Source organism: Pleurodeles waltl, chromosome 1_2 (assembly GCF_031143425.1).
Source record: "Pleurodeles waltl isolate 20211129_DDA chromosome 1_2, aPleWal1.hap1.20221129, whole genome shotgun sequence".
Taxonomy (NCBI): Eukaryota; Metazoa; Chordata; class Amphibia; order Caudata; family Salamandridae; genus Pleurodeles; species Pleurodeles waltl.
The window spans coordinates 851,287,202-851,307,671 of NC_090437.1; positions in this window are offsets into that span (position 1 = coordinate 851,287,202).

Genomic DNA, 20,470 nt, shown 5'->3' on the forward strand with positions numbered 1-20,470 from the left:
TGCAAGACAGTAATAAATGCAAACTTGTATGTAGTAGTACCCATAAATGGGTGAGGCCTAAATAAGTGTCTATGTTAGATTAATACCCGTGTTTGCTACAGAAAAAGTGTTGGGAAACGTGCAAGAAGAAGATGGGCATGGCAATAAGAAATGGTAAAAATGGGAACCCTTAGTTAATCGTGCAAAAGAAATAGGAAGTGAGAGAGAAAAAGAATGAAGGAGAAAGAAAAAAGACACCCCGCCGTGGACACGTGAAAAAGTTTAAACGTGCAAAATCCAAACTCTAAGTGTCACACACGTGAAAAAAAAAAGGTGTTTCTTAGAGTCAGAGTCGGGCCTAACGATAAGGAAAGGCACACAGTATTAAGGAGTGAGTATAGGAAAAGAAAGGATTGAACATAGAGAAAGTAACCAGATACGAATTGTGGTAGAGACATAGTAGAGCATATAGAGAGAGCAACAGAAAAGGAGAAAAAGAAAAAAGAAAAAAGAAAAAGAAGGGAAAAAGAGACAAAAGGAGGGGGTTGTAATAGGGTCATACCTGGGCCGTCCGGTCAGGAAAACGAAACTCGAAAGAAACTTATGATAAGGCAAGTGGCCTTATGCAGTAGGTGGAAATCTGAAAAAATTTAACCAAAGGGAAATAAGTGGCCAGCCGTGACAAATAAGAGTAATCATGTAAAGAGAAAAATCGTTAAATTGCACGGACAGAAGTGCAAGTCACGAATGACATTACCTTGTAGTATATAATGTAAATATGAGGTGATAACCTCACGGCAATGGGTGTGGAGGGTCCCAGTGTTAACGAGGTAGAGTTGAGGGAGGCCTTGATAAGCCTAAAGTCAAAATCCTGTATAAGTAAAAAGCTTGAATTAGGAAAGTGTACCATGAGAGTTGAGGTGGTAAGCGTTGGGGTTAAGAAAATGAGCCGTGGAGAGTGAGTGGAAGAAAAACCAAAAATTACTAGGGCAACCTGTATGTATAAAGGCGGTACGCGTAAAGATTGGGAATAATAAATAGAAATAAAGGCTAAAGAGAGGAAGGCAGTCCCAAACTAAAGAAGCTGGCACAAGTCAGTAAACTAGCGTAAGCATGTATCTGATCATCACTTAAGAGCATGTAAATATGGGAAACCTCGGCATGTATAGAAGTCCTGTAAAAAAGGGGTGACAGCGTGCCTCAAACAAGTGAGACCAAAACATACAAAGGCAAGTGTGCCAAAGATGATAAGGCGCTAAACGTTTTGGGTTTAAGAAATGCTAGCTTTGGACAGTAAATGGAAGAAAACCCAGAACGTGTGAGGGCAACTTGTTACTGTAAAAACGGTACGCTTTAAAGCGGGTCCCCAACTGCCATGGCTGGCACCAATCAGTAAACTGATGTAAAAGGTGAAAGCCCCAGTAAAAAGTTTCGTGAGTCAGTAATGGCGTTACAAGAAGAAAAACGCGAGTCCAAAACGTACCTCTGTACGGGGCCGGAGCACTGGAGCAGTTGAGTGAAAGCGCGTCTATGGGTCCTGAGGCCCCGCGCTTGTATTAAATAGAACGTCGAGAGAGAACGTAGGCAGAGGACTGCACTTCGTAACGGGAGCGTCTGTGGACGTTCCCTGATAGTTAGGGAAATGTGGCGGCCATCTTGGGATGGCAAGCTAAGGGAAGGTATAAGTGATGGAAGGGGAACAAATGGAGGGTGTGTGGGGGAAAGGTAATAGGAAAAAATAAAAATAAAAAAATTATTGGAAAGCAGAAAAGGGAGTGGGATCGGAAAGGGGGTAAGTGTCAGTGAGTACGCGCTAGTAAGGGAACGTTAGTAAATGTTCCTGAGTCAGTGTCAAAGCGCAGTGGCCCTCATAAGAAGGTATGAGATGGAAAGTCTGCATGGTTGAAGAGGGAACTGCTAAGGGTTGGGAGAGAGATACAATAGTATAAGAAAGAGGAGTAAGAACGGACTAGAAATAAGTGAGAAAAGCGGAGATTATGAAGGGGAAAAATAGATGGTAATAGGGACAGGTTAAGATCAAAGTTATGCAGAGAAACCATGAACAATTAAATGCCCTTTAAGAAAATTTCCTGTTCGATAGGCGCGTGATAACAGCCATCGTGGAAATATGGTGTGAGTAGAGAAAAAATGTAACGGTGAGATGTGCATGCTGGTCAATCAGAAGAATACCAACAACAATAGTACAATACATATCTCAACAGTATGGGAGGGGCAGTAATATGGTCCAAGACAGTAGAAGAGGGAATTGAGCAACCCCTTGGATGCATGATATGATGGGAACTGATAGTGGACAAAAAACATACATTAGGATGTTGAACGTACAGGAATGGTGCATAGTCATACGAAACAGTTGATTGGTGACTGGATAGTTTGGATCCAGGAACAGACAATAGGGATCCGGTCCAGAGTAACGAGTACATATAAAAAATTGGTAGTTATTGAATTTAGGCACATAAATGGACAAACTCAAAGGTGATGCAGTTACAGAATATTGTTATAATCAAAGACCTCGTGGTAATAGTAATGTTACATTTATGTGAGGAAAAAATGTAATTCGCGATCGGTATTTAGTCCTTGTTCTACTGCGCGAAGTTTTAGAATCCATTTAGCCTCACGTTTGATTTTGAGATTGAGCTCACACAGTAACTAGTCCTTTCATTAAGGTCTTGGTTTTAATTTACTGATGTTTGATTTTTTGACATTGTAAATTCTATTTTATAAATGATATGACTAATTTCATAATGATGTATTTGGCGCTTTCTCCATGATCTGTAAAGCAAGTATATATTAACGCACATTGCATTAGTTTGTTACTATGTTGTTTCCATGCCTAGTAATACCTCCTTGGTTGAGGCTAGCGCGTTCCTAGGAAGCTCATTCTCGAGTATGGGATGGTAAGCCTTTCTACAATTTTTATTTGTGGCACACTGGGGTTGTGTTTTCTGTGATTGTACTACACTGTGCGTCCATTTGCACCTTTGCACTAACATTCATTTTTCTTTCCCTATTATGCAGGGCGACTAATAGACCAACTGACGTTGACAACTTGTCTTCAGTTTGTAAGTGACATTCCACCACTTCCTTGTAGTTTTTTAATAGGAGAAGTAGTATTCTGGGTCCTAATGAAGCGTCACAGGATAATTTTTTGACCATCAAAGACGCGAAACATGTTGACCACAATTTGACAGGATTAGATACACTACCTTTCTTCCTTTTTAGAGTATAGCGGGACATTATTCCCGCTAACACACTGTATGATTTTTAATCTTGGCCTGAACCTTTCCCCTGATTCATTAAAGTGATGTCTTAGGCTCAGAGCCAATTTTAACCTCCTCATACTCTCCTACACTCATTCACACTTTTCTATCCTCTCAGTCAGTATTCGTTTCGGACCCCAACCTGGCAAATTGCCTTCAGTTCAGCACCATCCCAGTTGCCGGGGTGGTCCGCTAGACATTGCAGCACCGGTCTGACGAGGAGACAGCTCAATGATGAAACTTGTCACCCTATTGGGTGCTTGAGGGCTCTCCTGATATCAACGATATCTCTGGCTTACTTCGTCCCTGCATTCTCATCTCTTTGCTTTTGGAACAGTGTACTTTTCTATATAGCAGTTAATCTTGGGAGACTGTACACTGGACCAGTAATCTCCCTGTCCCTCTTTTTGTATCTAACATGTTTTCAGAATGACAATGGTTAGAGTCATAGCCTAGTACTTATTCACATGATGTAATTTTGATATTGTGTGTTTTAACCTTTTTGCTTCCTACAGGTCTCCTTCCCAGCTGTTCCCTACTTGATCCCTTTTTCCCCACTTGGACTCTCTTAGACTCTGTGACAATTCTAATCAGAGTATTGGAGCTGTCTTGTGGTGGAAGTGTTGGGAACGTGCACAAGCCCCGAGGATCTGGTGACTCTGACAGCTAACCTGTGTGTCACAACTGTCTATAAAAATCTCACATAACCTATTTGACGAAGGACTTCAAAACGATCATCACAAATCGGACACACCTTATGTAGGTACAGGACTTCTCAAGGGTCTCACAGGGGAGCCATTGAGTTCTGAACCACTCCCATTGCAGCAGCTTTTCACAGTTTGACTTCTCATGTAGACCCCAAGGGGCAGGAGCCCCCAGTTCCCAATCCTGTTTCCTACACCTCTACAATGCAGAACTATTATGACTAGCATTTGAATTCTATAGAATATTTAGAGGGACAGGGAGATTAATGGTCCAGTGTACAGCCTTCCAAATAATGGCACTAATACACAAGAATACACTGTTCCAGAAAGAAAAGAAAGTCCACCAGGCACTTCTCTATCTAGAAGCAAATGCCCTCACTCATCCAATTGGATGTCATGCTTCATCATAGGGTTTGCTCCTCGTCAGACTGGTGCTGCAGTGTCTGATGGGCACCCCATAAAGGAGGCTCTTTGCTGGAGATCTTTTACTAATACTCTGTGTCGTAGTATGAGATGTAGGAAAGAATTCCAACCTACAGGTAAGCAAAGAACAGGAGAGCAAAAAAATACAAGATAAAATTGGCTCAAAACCCTCCAAAAAACCTACAATTTATTGATCGAGGAAGGATCTTGGTCAAGGTTAAAAGAATCCTTGGGAGTGAAAAAGAGGTAATGCTCAATCACTCTACCAGCAACACCTAATCGAGGGCGAAGGAATTACCTTCAACTACTACAGTATGTCAACATGTTTCACGCCTAAAGGGTCCATACAGATCCAGTGGCGCTTCATCAGGACCAAACAACAAAAAAACACTTCTCCTCAACTACACAAGAAGACCACAGTGTGTCTGGGATATAAGTACAGAAACTCCAGTCACTTGCTCAAAACAAATCTACACGTCTTACTAGTCATATGTAGAAGGAGCCCTGTTGAAAAGAAAAAAAGACACAATATCGAGATCCAAATATATACAACACATTATAGTGTATGTATAAAAAGGTGACGTGACACTCAGTGTTCAAAGTGCTGCCATGCTCAGTGGTGGTGAAGAGTACTGAGGCATTGTTGCTTACCATCCCAAATTCAGGACCAGGCTCCAAAGGAACAAGTGTGCCAAAGGACTGGCGTAATATCAATATGGGTATACGAAAAACATTCTAAACCCTAATGCATATTCAACAGGTACACCCTGAGCTTGGTGAGGGACCCACACAACACTATAAGATGGTCATGCACTCATGAAAATCGTGTCCCTATACTCTCCGAGGTGTAATATATAATAATCAATACACCTCCTACACCCTCTTGAGTGTCCACACAGAGCTTGTGAGAAATATAATATGAGCTACACTCAAGTTAGGGGAAAGAAGACATTTGTGAACAATGGACGTCCCAGACAGCCTCACAACAAAAGACCCACACGCAATGCATACTGTGTCTTAAGATCCGTGTGTGGAAATATGCCGTATGGATACAAAAGGCAATAAAAAGAAGCACTGCTTGATGAGCGCTGCATCACTTACTTGGCTGCAGTCAGTCCCCTGCTCGGAGACCTACCGACGCGTTCCTGAAACAACTGGAGGAAACGCAGCCATCAGGTTAATTAAAAAGGACTCGGACCGTGAACCCAATCAGCGACAAGGTTTGCTGATTGTTTGGCAGAGGGAAGGCACTACACTAGTGCCAAAATAAAAGATGGACTCCGGGAGGCACAACACTGGTGCCTGAAACAAAAGAAGGACTAAACGTACGGACGGCAGATACTCCACTGGTGTTTATAGTGACTACCCCAGAACTCGGGGATGCCAAAAACAAAGAAAGGACTCCGCTCAGAAAAAGAAAGGTCAACACAGAAAAAACACATACAGAGAATAAAAGGCTTGTGAAACTCAAAAGGGACAAACTTGCCCCATGTGCCACACATGCTTATCCCCCAGGTTGGGAAAAAAAGGAAATAGGTGATAATACTGGAAAAAGTCAAACAGAAGAAGATTACTACCCCCTAAATGCAACTGAATTGAAAAACGATCTCCAAAAATAGCAGTAAAAGGAACATCCTCCTTGATACATATCAGGGGGGACCCTCTGTCCAGTTAATGGGGTATTGCAACGGGAAGGAATGCAAACTAAGTCAAAAATACACTGGAGCATCCAGGAAGGTGCCTCTGGCGTCTGGTATGTGGGTCAATATACTCAGGCTGAAGTCCAAATTAACCAAAACACCAGATTAAAAAAGAATTAATAGGGAAACTCATCCATGGAATATCATAATTTAATCCATGTATATGAGTACCCAATTTAAACACCCAACATTGCTCTCTTTCTAAAAGGAACTTCGATCCATTAGATACATACTTGGGGTAGTCAAGAACTGTCCACCACATGCCATCTGGAGTGTGGTTCGTCTAAAAAAAATGGACTCTCAGTTTGGTAGTAGCGTGACCACATCTAATATTGCTGCAGTGCTCGATAATCCTAACCTTAACTGCTCTTGTCGTCATTCCAATATATCGTTACCCGCAGGGACAAGTAGTCATATAAATACAATTATTATGAGTATTGCAATTAGTATGTTTCACAAGACGCCATGTACCGATAGGTTCCAGTTCCAGAACGTCCAATCATTTAGTAAATGAGCACACATTGCAGTTTCCACATGGATAATGACAAGAGACAGGGGGAGATGCCAAAGTGTGTTCTGGTTAGGTTCTGTATGACTCATAGTCGGTCGAGTGTGTACCACCATATCTTTTATATTAGTTGTCCTTCTGAAGGCAAACATAGGCTTGGGAAACGATTCCCCACCACTTACAAGAATAGACCATCTCTTGTTAATACGTTTTTTTATAGTATTGGACAATGGAGTGTATGTGGAGACACAAGTAAGATGAGTGTCAGGCTCTTTGAGTGTTGTTGTCAACAATGCCTCTCTATGGTTGTTCCTTGCCTCTTTGTGGGCTGTATTGATTACGTCACATGGGTAGTGTCTTTCGTGCAGCTTGGCCGGGAGGTCATTGGCTTGTGTGTCAAAAGGCTGAGCACTACAACAATTGCGAGGTAGTCGCAAGAACTGTCCACATGGTAAATTGTCCCACAGTGCTTTTGGGTTCTGACTCTCACAAAGCAGTAAACTGTTGCGATCTGTAGTCTTTTGATGAGTACAGGTTTTTAGTTTGCCCTGATCAATAGTAATCATGAGGTCCAAAAAAGGAATTTTGGTTAGAGAGACGGTGGAAGTAAACTTCAAATATGGGTCAAGATTATTGATTCAAGTGGTGAAGGAATCCACATTCAGTGTCTGGCCTTGCCATACAATCAGAATATCGTCGATATATCGATGCCATAATTTGATATTGTCAGAAAAAGGATTGGTACTTCGAAGTATGAAGCGTTTTTCAAAATCATACATATACAAACAGGCCAAACTAGGAGCAAAGGTACTGCCCATAGATGTACTGTGTATCGGATGAAAAAGATGATCCTCAAATTGAAAAAACTTTTCAGTCAAGGCTATAGTAGCACACTGCATGACAAAATGGACTGGGGTGGATGAAGTCCATGTCCTATTCAAGAGAGCATTTTCAACTACTCATAGTGTGGCCTCCTGGGGTATGTTGGTATATAAGATTTCAACATCAAGTGTTATGAGTGCATGGACCTCCACAGTGGCAGTGATGGATTCAATCAAGTTCAAGACATCTTTTATTGTCTTTCAGGTATGTGGAGGATTCTCTAACAATGGGCTGCAAAAAGTGGTCACAGAAAGTGGAAAGGGGCTCAAAACCGACCATATAACCGAGACGATGGGCCGTCCCGGAGGTGGCAGTCTACCCTTATGTATTTTGAGGAGGCAATAGAAATAAGGGGTACGAGGTTGGGAAGTATCTAAAAACTCAGCCTCTCTATGGGATATCCAGGCATTGGTTCGTGTTTCATGGATCATGGCACGTATCTGAATCTGTAATCTCTCCGTGGAGTCTCTTGTAATGGGGGCATACTATGTGGAATCACTCAAAAGACATATGCATTCCTGTCTATATTCATGTGCGTTCATTACAACAATGGCCCCACCCTTGTCTGCTGGTTTTATTACAATTGTTTGGTCAGATGCCAAAACTTTAAGAGCGGTCCTCTCATTTGTGGGGATGTTAACAAAGGTTTGATTTGGACGTAGTTTATTCAAAACAGTCATCACTGCTTTTTCAAATGCAAGTAATTCGCAGGGCATGGCTGCAGATAGAGTCACAAAAGAGGATGTTTTTTTTAGTCCAGAATCCTCCCTCAACGGATCACCAGGTTTGTCTTTAAAGAAGACCTGTAACCGGATCTTTCTAAAACAATTAGGAACGCTCACAGTTAAGTCGAAAAAAATCTTCTTTGAGGTTTGGCACAAAACTGAGCCCTTTATTCAAGGCGTTAATCTTGTCTGTAGACAGTTTAACCACTAAGTTCTCAATGGCTGGTTTTTGCCCTGGCTCTTGGTCACCATCTGAGGTTATTCCTTTTCCCAGTGTACATGTCTGTCCCTTCCTCTGCACCTACCTCTTCCTCTGCCCTGGCCTCAGCCTAAAAAAGGCATAAAAGGCATCATTGGGCATGGATGGTAGAAAGGATATGGGGGTTGCCATGATAGAGGTTAGTGTACCGGAATTGCAGTAAATTGTAAAAGGTTGTGACATATTGTCACACTCCCAAGTATTCTTTTAACCTTGACCAAGACCCTTCCTCAATCAGTAAATTGTAGGTTTTTTGAGGGTTTTGAGCCAATTTTATCTTTTTTTTTTTGCTCTCCTGTTCTTTGCTTGCTTGTAGGTTGGAATTCTTCCCTATATCCCGTACTACGGCACAAAGTAATAGTAAAAGATCTCAGGCAAAGAGCCCCCTTTATGAGGTGCCCATCAGACATTGCAGCACCAGTCTAATGAGGAGAAAGCCCTATGATGAAGCATGACATCCAATTGGATGTGTGAGGACATTTGCTTCTAGATAGAGAAATGTCTGGTGGACTTTCTTTTCTTTCTGGTACAGTGTATTTGTGTGTATTAGTAGCATTTGAATTTCCCACATCCTTTTCTGTCATTGGTTACGCCTCCAAGCACATACGATCGCACCAGCCCGGCATCAAGTGTAAATCCTTCATCACCCACCTCAACATACCCTGACAACAGTTCAGGATGGATAGGTTGTCATAATCAGTGCTTTGAAACAAAGTATAACAGTGAGGCTTCCTCAGGAACAGCCGGCGAATACCCTACAGGGTGTTCAGATTGGGAACCACATTTTTTGATCCCCCCAATTCTCCATCTTCAGAAGGGTGTTAGTGGGGGTCACCAGAGAGCGGTACTCATGGAGATTCAGGCTAATATACACATTTCCCCTTCTTTTACAGTTGACGCCCTGGAATATGGGGTTTTAGCCCTACAAGGCAGTCTAGGGTCATATGAAAGAGATGCATAAGGGAGTCAGAAACCTAAAAATAAAAGCCAAACTGAACTCTAAAGCCATAAAACTGTGGAAGATAGAATCTGAGAACCTTCCCTTGAGGGATGTACAGAGGGAGATAATGCAGAGCGTACAAAGGTCTTCAAGCAAAGTGTTACAATGTTGCTAATTAGCCACTGCAGGCGTACAGGCAATTTAATTTTGATGATGTCTGCAGCAATGCGTAAAGTGTAGGGTTCCAGCTTTACTAATAACCCAGTTTAAAGTCCCAAATATAAAAAGAAGGTAGAAGACATCATTAGTAAAACACAACAGTTCTTACGAGTCTCTTGGCCAGAAAGAAGTTAGAACCCTGCAGACAGGGTCTAAAAATTCCAAATACCATCATGGTACATCCTAAAATGGTTGCGGTTTGACCCCAAAACACAAATTTAGGAGACAGCCACAGGAGCTCCAGGCATTTCAAGCATTCACAGGGCACAGATGAGAGACACGAATACGGCAAACACGAAAGTTGGTCTCGAAGTAAAGGCGCTCGCTGAGGAATCAGGGAGGTCATCTCTAACAGATACTCCTGAGATCATTTAAACTGGTTCTGGGGCACTATCTAAAAACAGGTGGGCTAGTAAGAAACAAAAGTGGACTAATGGCACCAAGCAGCGGAGGCTTTTAATCGGTAAATAAAAGAAAACCAGATTTTTTCTACAAGGAGGTTTAAAAATGTGTTGCCTCAGAATCAAAGCTAGCCCACATAAAATGATTTGCAGAGCACTCGGCATCCACCACAGACCACCAATCTGAGGATTTAGAGGTGGTGTTTATAGAGAGCGTAAGAAGGTACTGCGAAATGTAAAGAGATTCAACGCTACATAGTATTACGAGGAATTCAGGTTTGTTAACTTAGAATGCATAAACTCATCTGATCATGATCTTTTAGCTATTTACCATGATGTACAAACTCTCATAGAGTGCTTGTTACGCAAATTTGGGCCAAATGATTTCTTTCAGCTCTGCTTTCACGTTCAGGATATTGTCAGTCCCTTATTCACCAGATTCTCGCTGCGCGATGTGTTTGATGCTGAGGAATTTATTAGAAAGACTTTCTAAACTTTTACAGTGTCAAGCAGAAATCGTGCCTTTGGAACCTTCCGAATAGTTGCCCTCATTGTCTAGGGTTGCAAGGGGGGCATGTCCAAACCTTTAAAGAGTATCATTTACTCTAAAGTCATTGAGAAAAAACAACAGTGGTTGCAAACCTTTAACAGCAGCGAGACCAAAACGTGTCTGGCGACGAGCATCAGTGAGTTACTAATGGATTGCAGCACTAGTGACACAGTCAAGCTGTTTAAAACAGCTCAAGCCCATGCTGCACTTGAAACACCTCCTGACAGACTGGTAGGTTTTGAAGAGCTTGACCTGTTGGAAAACTATTTTTCCATCGCTGTAAAAGTGCTTCACTACATGGAAGAGAGCCTGTGAAAAGCAAGATGGCTTACATTCTACATTGAGAACATCACTTTTATGGTATGTTGAACCTGAAGGGTTTTCTAGGAGCCAAGTACATGTGCACCCATTGCGATCACATCTCAACACACAGATAGCTCGTCAGTGTGACATGCATTGTAAAATGTGTCAAAAGAATGGGTGTAGCATAGTGGATGATCAGAAGGCGAGATGTTCTAAATGCAATTGATTCTGTTGCTTGCAAAACTGCTTAGCCATACACTGTCAAGTGGCTTCCACTGGGGTTATTCAGTGCATCCCTAAACCAGTGTCAGGAAGCCAGTTCCTCAGGAGCAGTGCCCTCCAATGCCCACCTTCTGGCAGCAACAACTGTATTGAATGTTCAGAGGTTCGGAGTGGCCGGATGAGGGGAAGGGTTTAGGAAGGTACTGAGGAGAGGGAGATCTGTAACAAGATGCAGGTTTTGATGAACAATCAGTCCTTATTAAAGCAACAATGATTGAAATATATAGATGTATTGAAGGTTTCAACCTTACCTGTATATTACTATGATTGTGAACTGTGGTAAAATATTAGCCCAAGAATCAAAAACTGGAGCCTTTGACAGTCTTAGGCCCTCATTACAACCCTGGTGGTAAATCCTGTTTTACCTCCGTGCAGAAGACCGCCAACACACCGCTGCGGCAGTGGAATTCCGCTACAGCTATTACGACCCACAGCTCGGAATCCACCAAAATCCAGACACCCACACAAGTCCGCCACACCAAAGGTCAGTGATAAACTGGCGATAACAAAACCTCCACCGTCACGCCAACAGGAATACGGCCACACTATCACGACACACGAATCCACGTGGCGGTCTTTCAACCACAGTATTCCATTGGCGGTACACACCGCCGCGCTCAAAATACACACACATTTACAAAACACAACCACATTGGACAAATTGAAATACACACACCTGATGCACATACACACACCACTTCCACACACCCAATCCAATATAAAACACACACCCACATCACCCACAAACCCTTACGACCAGAATTGCGATAGAAGGCTAGAGAGAGAAACCACCAGAAACCACACTAGCATCCACAGGCACACAACATCATCACTCACACAACATCCACGGGCCTCAGACAACCAACACAAACACATCCCCTCACACATCACAACCGACACCACCTCACACATCACCCACACCACATCATGGCACCTCGACACCCCAGGTTCTCTGAGGAGGAGCTCAGGGTCATGGTGGAGGAAATCGTCCGGGTAGAGCCACAGCTATTCGGATCACAGGTGCAGCACACCTCCATTGCTAGGAAGATGGAGCTATGACGTAGAATCGTCGACAGGGTCGAAGCAGTGGGACAGCACCCCAGAGAACGGGATGACATCAGGAAGAGGTGGAACGACCTACGGGGGAAGGTGCGTTCCGTGGTCTCCAGACACCAGATTGCAGTACAGAGGACTGGTGGTGGACCCCCACCTCCTCCCCCACAACTAACAACATGGGAGGAGCAAGTCTTGGCAACACTTTATCCTGAGGGCCTCGCAGGAGTAGCAGGAGGAATGGACTCTGGTAAGGCAACTCTTAACTATAATATCCCCCACCCTACCTGCATGCCATCACATACCCCCCTCACCCTCACCCCCCTCACTCCAACACCTCACATGTGTCCCACTATCACAACCCACAAATCCCAACACCAAGCCCTGCATGCAACACCAAAGCATGGACACCCATCACCAAGCATGTCCACAACAGATACCCACACAGACCCCAAACCAAATATCACACAAGGACCTAGACAAGAATGCAAGCACTGGAGTACAGGGTCACTCACCCATTGCACACAATGACACACACAGATGCAATAATCATGCCTTTACACCCCTGCAGGACCCCTACCCAACGTCAGCGGACAGGAGGTTCCAGACATGTCCAGTCCCACCAGAGAAGAGGCCCACAGTGATGACAGCAGCTCTGCACAACTGGATCAAGATGACCAGCCCGGCCCATCTGGGACCTCGGGACAGTCGATTCCCCTGACACTGTCACAAGCCACCACAGAGCCTCCCCCTCAGGAAACACCAGCACAGCATCCACCCAGCGGGCCCATCCCTCTGTCCCCAGGATATGTCAAGCAGCGCTGTGTCCACCACTACAGGGAACCCAGGCAAAATCAGGGACCTGGGGGCAGTGGCAGTGGGCACACGGTTCAGGGGACAGAGGAACAGGAAAAGAGGGGAACTGGGAGGACTGCTGTGCGAAAGGGGGAGGACAGGCCCAGGGAACCCACTCTCCATGAGGCCCTCCCCAACATCATGGGAGCGTACCATCATTCCCAGGTTGACGATGGCAACAGTACTGGCCAACTTTCAGGAGACCCAGCGGCTGCAGGAGGAACATTATCTGGGGATCAGGGAGGAACTCAAGTCCATCAACACCACCCTGGTCACCATTGTAGGGGTTCTGCAGGACCTTGTCAACACCAGGAGGGACACTGTGGCACAACAAGGGGCCCCTGACACTAGCCTGGATGATGAACAGCCCACCACCTCTGCCGGCACTAGTGGACAGGAGGCACTGCCACAGGACCACGACACAGGTACCCCACCCCCTGCAGATGGAGAGCCACCCCGCAAACGGTCCCTGAGATCCAGGAATAAGGCAGAGAACATTGCCAAGACCCCCACCAGGAAATGAGACCCCCCTGAATGTCATACTCTGTCCCACTTTGTCACCCTGTCCATCCTTCAACTGCCCTTGCTTCACTTCCTATGCCCCTTTGGACAATGCAACTGTGAAACAAATAGACTGGACTCTGCCATGGACATTCCTCCACCATCAACCCTGACCATTTTACAACCCACTCCACTTATTTGCACAAAAATAAACACACATCAATCACACAACATTCTGGAGTCAGTCTGTGCTTTCACAAATGTGTAATTGCAATAACTATGGAAAAAAGCAATGTCAATTTAAATGTCAACATACCGATGTAACACAGCTCTAGTCCATGAGGAAATATAGCAGAGGTCACAAAGTGGGACCCACATCTGTTAAATGGAAAGGCAAAGTGACCAGTCAGGGTCCATACACTGGGTGAAAATGACAGACTAATGATAGGTCAAACAATAGTATGAGATGTGGGAGGCAGTGATATCTTCTTACCTGTGTCTCACTGGAAGCATTGCTGGATAACGTTGTTTCTGTTGTCGATATCCTCTTCTTCTGCCTCCTCTTCTTCACTGTCCACAGGCTCCACGGCTGCCACAAGACATCCAGCTGGACCATCCTGCAGAAAAGGCACCTGTCATCGCAAAGCCAGGTTGTGCAGCATACAGCAGGCCACGATGATCTGGCACACCTTCTTTGGTGAGTAGTAGAGAGAGCCACCTGTCATATGGAGGCACCGGAACCTGGCCTTCAGGAGGCCGAAGGTTCTTTCTGTAATCCTCCTAGTTCACCCATGTGCCTCATTGTAGCGTTCCTCTGCCCTTGACCTGGGATTTCTCACTGGGGTCAGTAGCCATGACAGGTTTGGGTAACCAGAGTCACCTGAAAATATTGAGGGACAACTGTTAGACACACACTAACCCGTAGGGACAACCCCAGACCCAGACAACTATTCCCAGGGTATAGGGTCCATGTCCTCACCTATTAGCCAAACACGGTGCCTCTGGAGTTGCCCCATCACATAAGGGATGCTGCTATTCCTCAGAATGTAAGCATCATGCACTGAGCCAGGAAACTTGGCATTCACATGGGAGATGTACTGGTCGGCCAAACACACCATCTGCACATTCATCAAATGGTAGCTCTTCCAGTTTCTGTACACCTGTTCACTCCTGCGGGGGGTACCAAGGCCACATGTGTCCCATCAATGTCACCTATGATGTTGGGGATATGTCCCAGGGCATAGAAGTCACCTTTCACTGTAGGCAAATCCTCCACCTGAGGGAAAACGATGTAGCTGCACATGTGTTTCAGCAGGGCAGACAACACACTGGACAACACGTTAGAGAACATTGGCTGGGACATTCCTGATGCAATGGCCACTGTAGTTTGAAAAGACCCACTTGCCAGGAAATGGAGTACTGACAGGACCTGCACTAGAGGGGGGATCCCTGTGGGATGGCGGATAGCTGACATCAGGTCTGGCTCCAACTGGGCACACAGTTCATAGATTGTTGCACGGTCAAGTCTGCAGGTGACTATTACGTGTCTCTCTTCCATTGTCGGCAGGTCCACCAGCAGTCTGTACACCAGAGGATGCCGCCATCTCATCTCCTGCCCCAGCGGACGTGCCCTATGGACGAGAACAGCGAGCAGAGAGTCAGCCAACACTGAGGTATTACAAAATGTAATTTGCACACATTTATTAATCCGCAATGTGCCTGTTACTGTGTGTATGCAAGGCCTAGATAGGTGTGACGCAGTTATTATTAACGCCATGTGGCACCCTGAATTGGCAACTGCCTGACCTGTAAGGTGCGACAAGGGGATATGAGGTAACTGCGTGGCGTTCAACACCGTTGCGGTAGGTGGTCGAAGACCGTGGCGCAATCCTGCATTGGTTAACATTGGACCCTATGGGTCCCAGGAGCCAATGACGATGTACGCCGGCGGTGAGGGTACGCACCGCCGTGGACGTGACCGGCATTTTCTGTCTGTTCACTCACTTGATACCTGACCTTCGACAGGAGAGGACCTACACTGCAAGTGCTGCTGTGACCTGGGTCTGGAAGCGACAATGGCTCATGTGTCGGGGGAAAGGGCCCCTGCCTTCACTTTGGAGGAGTTGGAGAAGTTAGTGGATGGGGTCTTCCCGCAGTATACGCTACTCTACGGTCCTCCAGACAAACAGGTGAGTACACTGTGAGCATGCTGCATGGGCAATGCCTGCTTGGAGTGGTGTGGATGGAAGATACATGGGGGGGGACTGAGGCCTGCATGAGCGGACGGTGAGTGTATGTGCGTCAGGGCAAGGGTGGGAATGTGGACCAATGAGTATGACGGTCCGGATGGGAAAAGATGAACCTTTTCCCCTGTACTATTCCTCTAGGTCAGCGCCCACCAGAAGAAGGATATTTGGCGTGCCATCGCCAAGGACGTCCGGACCCTGTGGGTCCACCACAGACAGAGCACCCACTGCCGGAAAAGATGGGAGGACATTCGCCGCTGGAGCAAGAAGACGGCTGAGGCCCAGCTGGGGATGGCCTCCCAAAGTGGGACGGGTGCCCATCGCACCATGACCCCCCTGATGTTCTGAATTCTGGCGGTGGCGTATCCGGAGTTGGATGGGCGCTTGAGGGCATCACAGCAGCCACAAGGGGGTGAGTACAGTCACAATCATCTGACTCTGGGTGCATTACGAGGTGTCTGGGTAGGGGAGGTGGCCAGTAGGTTCCCCTAGGCCAGGGTGAGCTTGGTAGGCAAGGTCTCTTGTGAGGCAGGCTCAGTGGCACCCCAACCCCACTAGTGGTTAGTGCCATCTACACCTAGTCAGGCTCCTGTGACTTCCATGTGTGCAGCAAGCGGGCATAGGCCTTGTACCCCATGGCCCTGTGAATAATCTAGGAACTATAAGTGCATGGCATAGTGCAGAGGTCTGCTGTGTCTGTAGTGTCCACCAACGGTAGTGGTGTTGCATGCACTGAACATGTCTTTCTCATGTATCCCCACCCCTTTTTGTGGTTTCCCTGTTCTTGTGTGCAATAGCATCATCAGGCAGAGGAGCAGTGGCACCGGAGCAGGAGGAAGCTGCATCCCACTTGGCCCTGGAGGGTGAAACAACGGAGTCTGAAGCCACCAGTGGGACAGAGGGCGAGTGGAGCTCCACGGCGGGGACAGGAGGTGACAGCAGTGACAGCGATTCCACCTCTGATGGGAGCTCCCTTGTGGTGGCGGGCCCCTCTGTGCCCCCAGCATCAACAGGTACAGCCGCCACCCCCCCACCAGCACCGCCCTCCCAGCAGCCCCTCAGGGTGTGTCCTGTGCCCGCTCACCCAGGAGGGTGGGCATCTCCTTCGCTCCAGGCACCTCAGGCCCTGCCCCAGTCAGCCCTGCTGCCCTCAATGAGGAGGCTATTGAACTCCTGAGATCCCTACTGGTGGGCAGTCTACCATTGTGAATGCCATCCAGGGTGTTGAGAGGCATTTGCAACAAACAAATGCATACCAGGAGGGCATTCATTCTGGCCAGGCAGCCCAACTGAGAGCATTTCAGGCTGTGGCCTCAGCACTGATGGCAGCCATTGTCCCTGTGTCCAGCCACCCCCCTCCAACTTCCTCCACCTAGACCCAATCCCCTGTACCTCAGCCTATCCCAAGCACACCATCAGACAAGCATGCACACACCTCAACACACAAGGGTGGCACATCCCACAGGCACTCACACAAGCACCATACCCATGCAGACATACCAACACTGTGTCCCCCTCCTTCACGTCTCCCTCCTCCCTCCCAGTCTCGTCTCCACTCACCTGCATGCACTACATCTTCAGCCACTACCTCCATCACCAGCACGCCCATCACCACACACCGCTCACGTGCACTCACCACCCCACTACCATTCACACATCCCCTGTGTCCTCCACCAGTGTGTCTGTGAGCCCTCCTCCCAAACTACACAAACGCAGGCACACACCCACCCAACAGCCATCCACCTCACAACAGCCTCCAGCCCATGCACCTTCACCCCAATTCAGCGGACTTACACCTCCTACAACCACTATCTCTTCCTCCACTCCCAGACCCCCTCCATCTTCCCGTCCCAGTGTGTCTAAAAGACTTTTCCTGGCTAATATTGACCTCTTGCCTACATCTCACCCCCGTCTATCCCCTAGGGCCAGGCTTTCCAGGTCCCAACCCAGCACCTCAGCCACCACATCCCCAGGCACAGTGGTGGCAGCAACTGTGGGCTATTGGAGTGCGCCAACCATCAGGGCTGCCAGTGTGCCACGGAGCGAGGGCAAGGACATTCCGAACATGCAAAACTAAAAAAGTTGCCCACATCACGGAGGGAGAAGCAGAAAACACCTGCCACCAAGGGCTCAGGGAAAACGAAAGGCGATAGTGGCAAGATAGCTGCGCCACCATCCAGGGTGGGGAAGGGCCAGAAACTGAAGGGCAGGTCAGGAGAGGGCATGGTGGCACAGACTGAGGGACCAGTGTCACACCTTCTGTCCACATCAACGTGTACGGCGGAGAAGACCGCCACCTGCACCACCACCTGCACCGCCACATAGCCTGCCACCAGCACCGCCGCCACAGAGCCCGCCGCCAGCACCACCACGACTGACACCGCCGCAAGCACCGCCAGCTGCCCCGCGACATCCTGAGCCAATGGCACCACCGCAGACATGGCTGCCATCCCCAGTGGTCATTTGTCCGATGAAGCACTCTGGGCACCAAGCCCCCTCCAGAACCAGTGGAGAAATACATCCACTACCTCAGTCCTTGGCAGGATGAAGCACTCTGGGCACAAAGCCCCCTCCAGAACCAGTTGAGTATCACATCCACTACCTCTGTCCTTGGCAGGATGAAGCACTCTGGGCACAAAGCCCCCTCCAGAACCAATGGAGAAAGGCATCCACTTGTGATACTGTGGCTTTGCACTCCCCAGGATAAAGCAGTGGGCAACCCACCCACTTGAGACACTTGAGAGACTGTGGCTTTGCACTCCCCAGGATAAAGCAGTGGGTAACCCACCCACTGAAAAGACTTGAGAGACTGTGGCTTTGCACTCCCCAAGATACATCAATGGGCATGGAGCTCCCTCGTGGAGCAATGGTGTTGTGCGTTTATCAGGCTGAGGTGCCCCCCCTCTCCCTCCATCTGAGGTGCCTGTTTATTTTCCATCTGATGCACCTCCTTTGTTATTTCCGTTTGGAGTCAGGTATCTAGTGTGGGCCTCGCCCATGCATTTTTGGCCCAGTGGTCCACGGACAATGATGGTGCACTATTCGGACTTGTGTAGTTGGTGTACATAAATGTATATACTGTATTTAGAGTTTTGAGTACTGGATTTTTATTGATTACAATCGTTCCAATCAATTCCTTTTGTCCTTGTGTTATTCAAGGGGGTTCCATATAGTTTATGCCAGCAGTTTCTTATAGTTTCACTTAAATTAGAAATGCCAATGACCTCTCAAGTTCACATCACATAAACACAGAACACTTTAGTGGTTATCGTCACCACTGCCAGTTATCACAGTGCCTTGAATACGTTGCACTTTAGTGGTTGTCGTCACTTCTTCCAATTATTACACTGCACAACGCAAGTTGCAGATAAGCGGATGTCGTTACCACTTCCGTTTAGTAATCACCAGTACTAGCCTTTCACCATTTGACAAATTGTACAGCAGTTTAGGCAAAGTTCTATAACAGCCTAGGCAAACATCCACAGAATTAAGAAGACCAACGCCTACTTTAGAAGTGTCACTAACAGGAACTGCTCTGCAGCCAACCGCATTGATCACGAGCGGCTGGGGAAGGGCATGGTCTGTATTTGTAGCAGGGAGATACAAGATGGCGCCTGAGATCTGGGTTCTCACAAGATCTCGCTGTGCTGGGCTAAAGAAGCGCCATGGTTTTATCGCCATGTGCACACCCCAGAACCTTTAGGAAAGGAACAAACAATGTAAGGAAACAAGGACAAGGCTTTAATTTTGTGCATAAGACATGCAACTATTGTCCCTTACCATCGGCTAGCGTATTAAGCCGTAGTCTTTTTGTGTACGGTCTCAGTCATGGGTTAGTGTCTCAGTCTTACACAGACTCGTTTCAGGATATCAGTGTCTCATCTTTAGATTGTATGTGTCTTGTGTTCATGCTCTCTTTGGGGATTAGTGTTTTAGCTTTGTTCATGCTTTCATTCAATTATCTCTGAAACTGTTCACATAGTGTCACCGCTCCATCTTGCTTTTAATTTAAGGTCCATAGCCTAAATGGAACTTTTGACTCAGCTTGGTGACATGTCAAAGGTCATAAGTCAAAGGCCCAGGAGATGGCCTGACAGCCTCGTAATAAGCAGACTTTTCAGTATGTTGACACTACACAACCGTCAAACTCGACTGCAAAGGTATGAAATGTCCCCGGTGTAAGGAGTGTTTTCCTCTGGGAGCAAAACATGTGTTACATGTCTAAAGGACACTCCCAGACGAAAAGAGATGACTATATAGTGGTCAACATAGAGTGTACAAGCCTAACTGTATTTTCGCATACCACCTAACATCCAATGAAAATTGGGAGTTTGAAGGATCTTCTTGCGTGAAAGATTTCCTTAACACATTCATGCAGACATAATGCAAAGGGTGTACCCTGATGGCCCATAACTCAAAAGCGTATGATTCATTCTTTATTTTGCAAAATATGATTTGTGAAGAGGTGTCTGTAGAACTCATCACTCAGGATTCCAATCTGATGCTGCTAACAGCTGTTCCTTCACACATAAAGGTTCATACACACTCTCAATTTTCTGCCCATGAAACTAAGCAAGTTACCAAAGGCCTTTGGTTTTCCAGGTGGTAAAGGTAATTTCCTGCACTTTTTAAATACCTGGGCTAATCAAAATCATCAGGGCC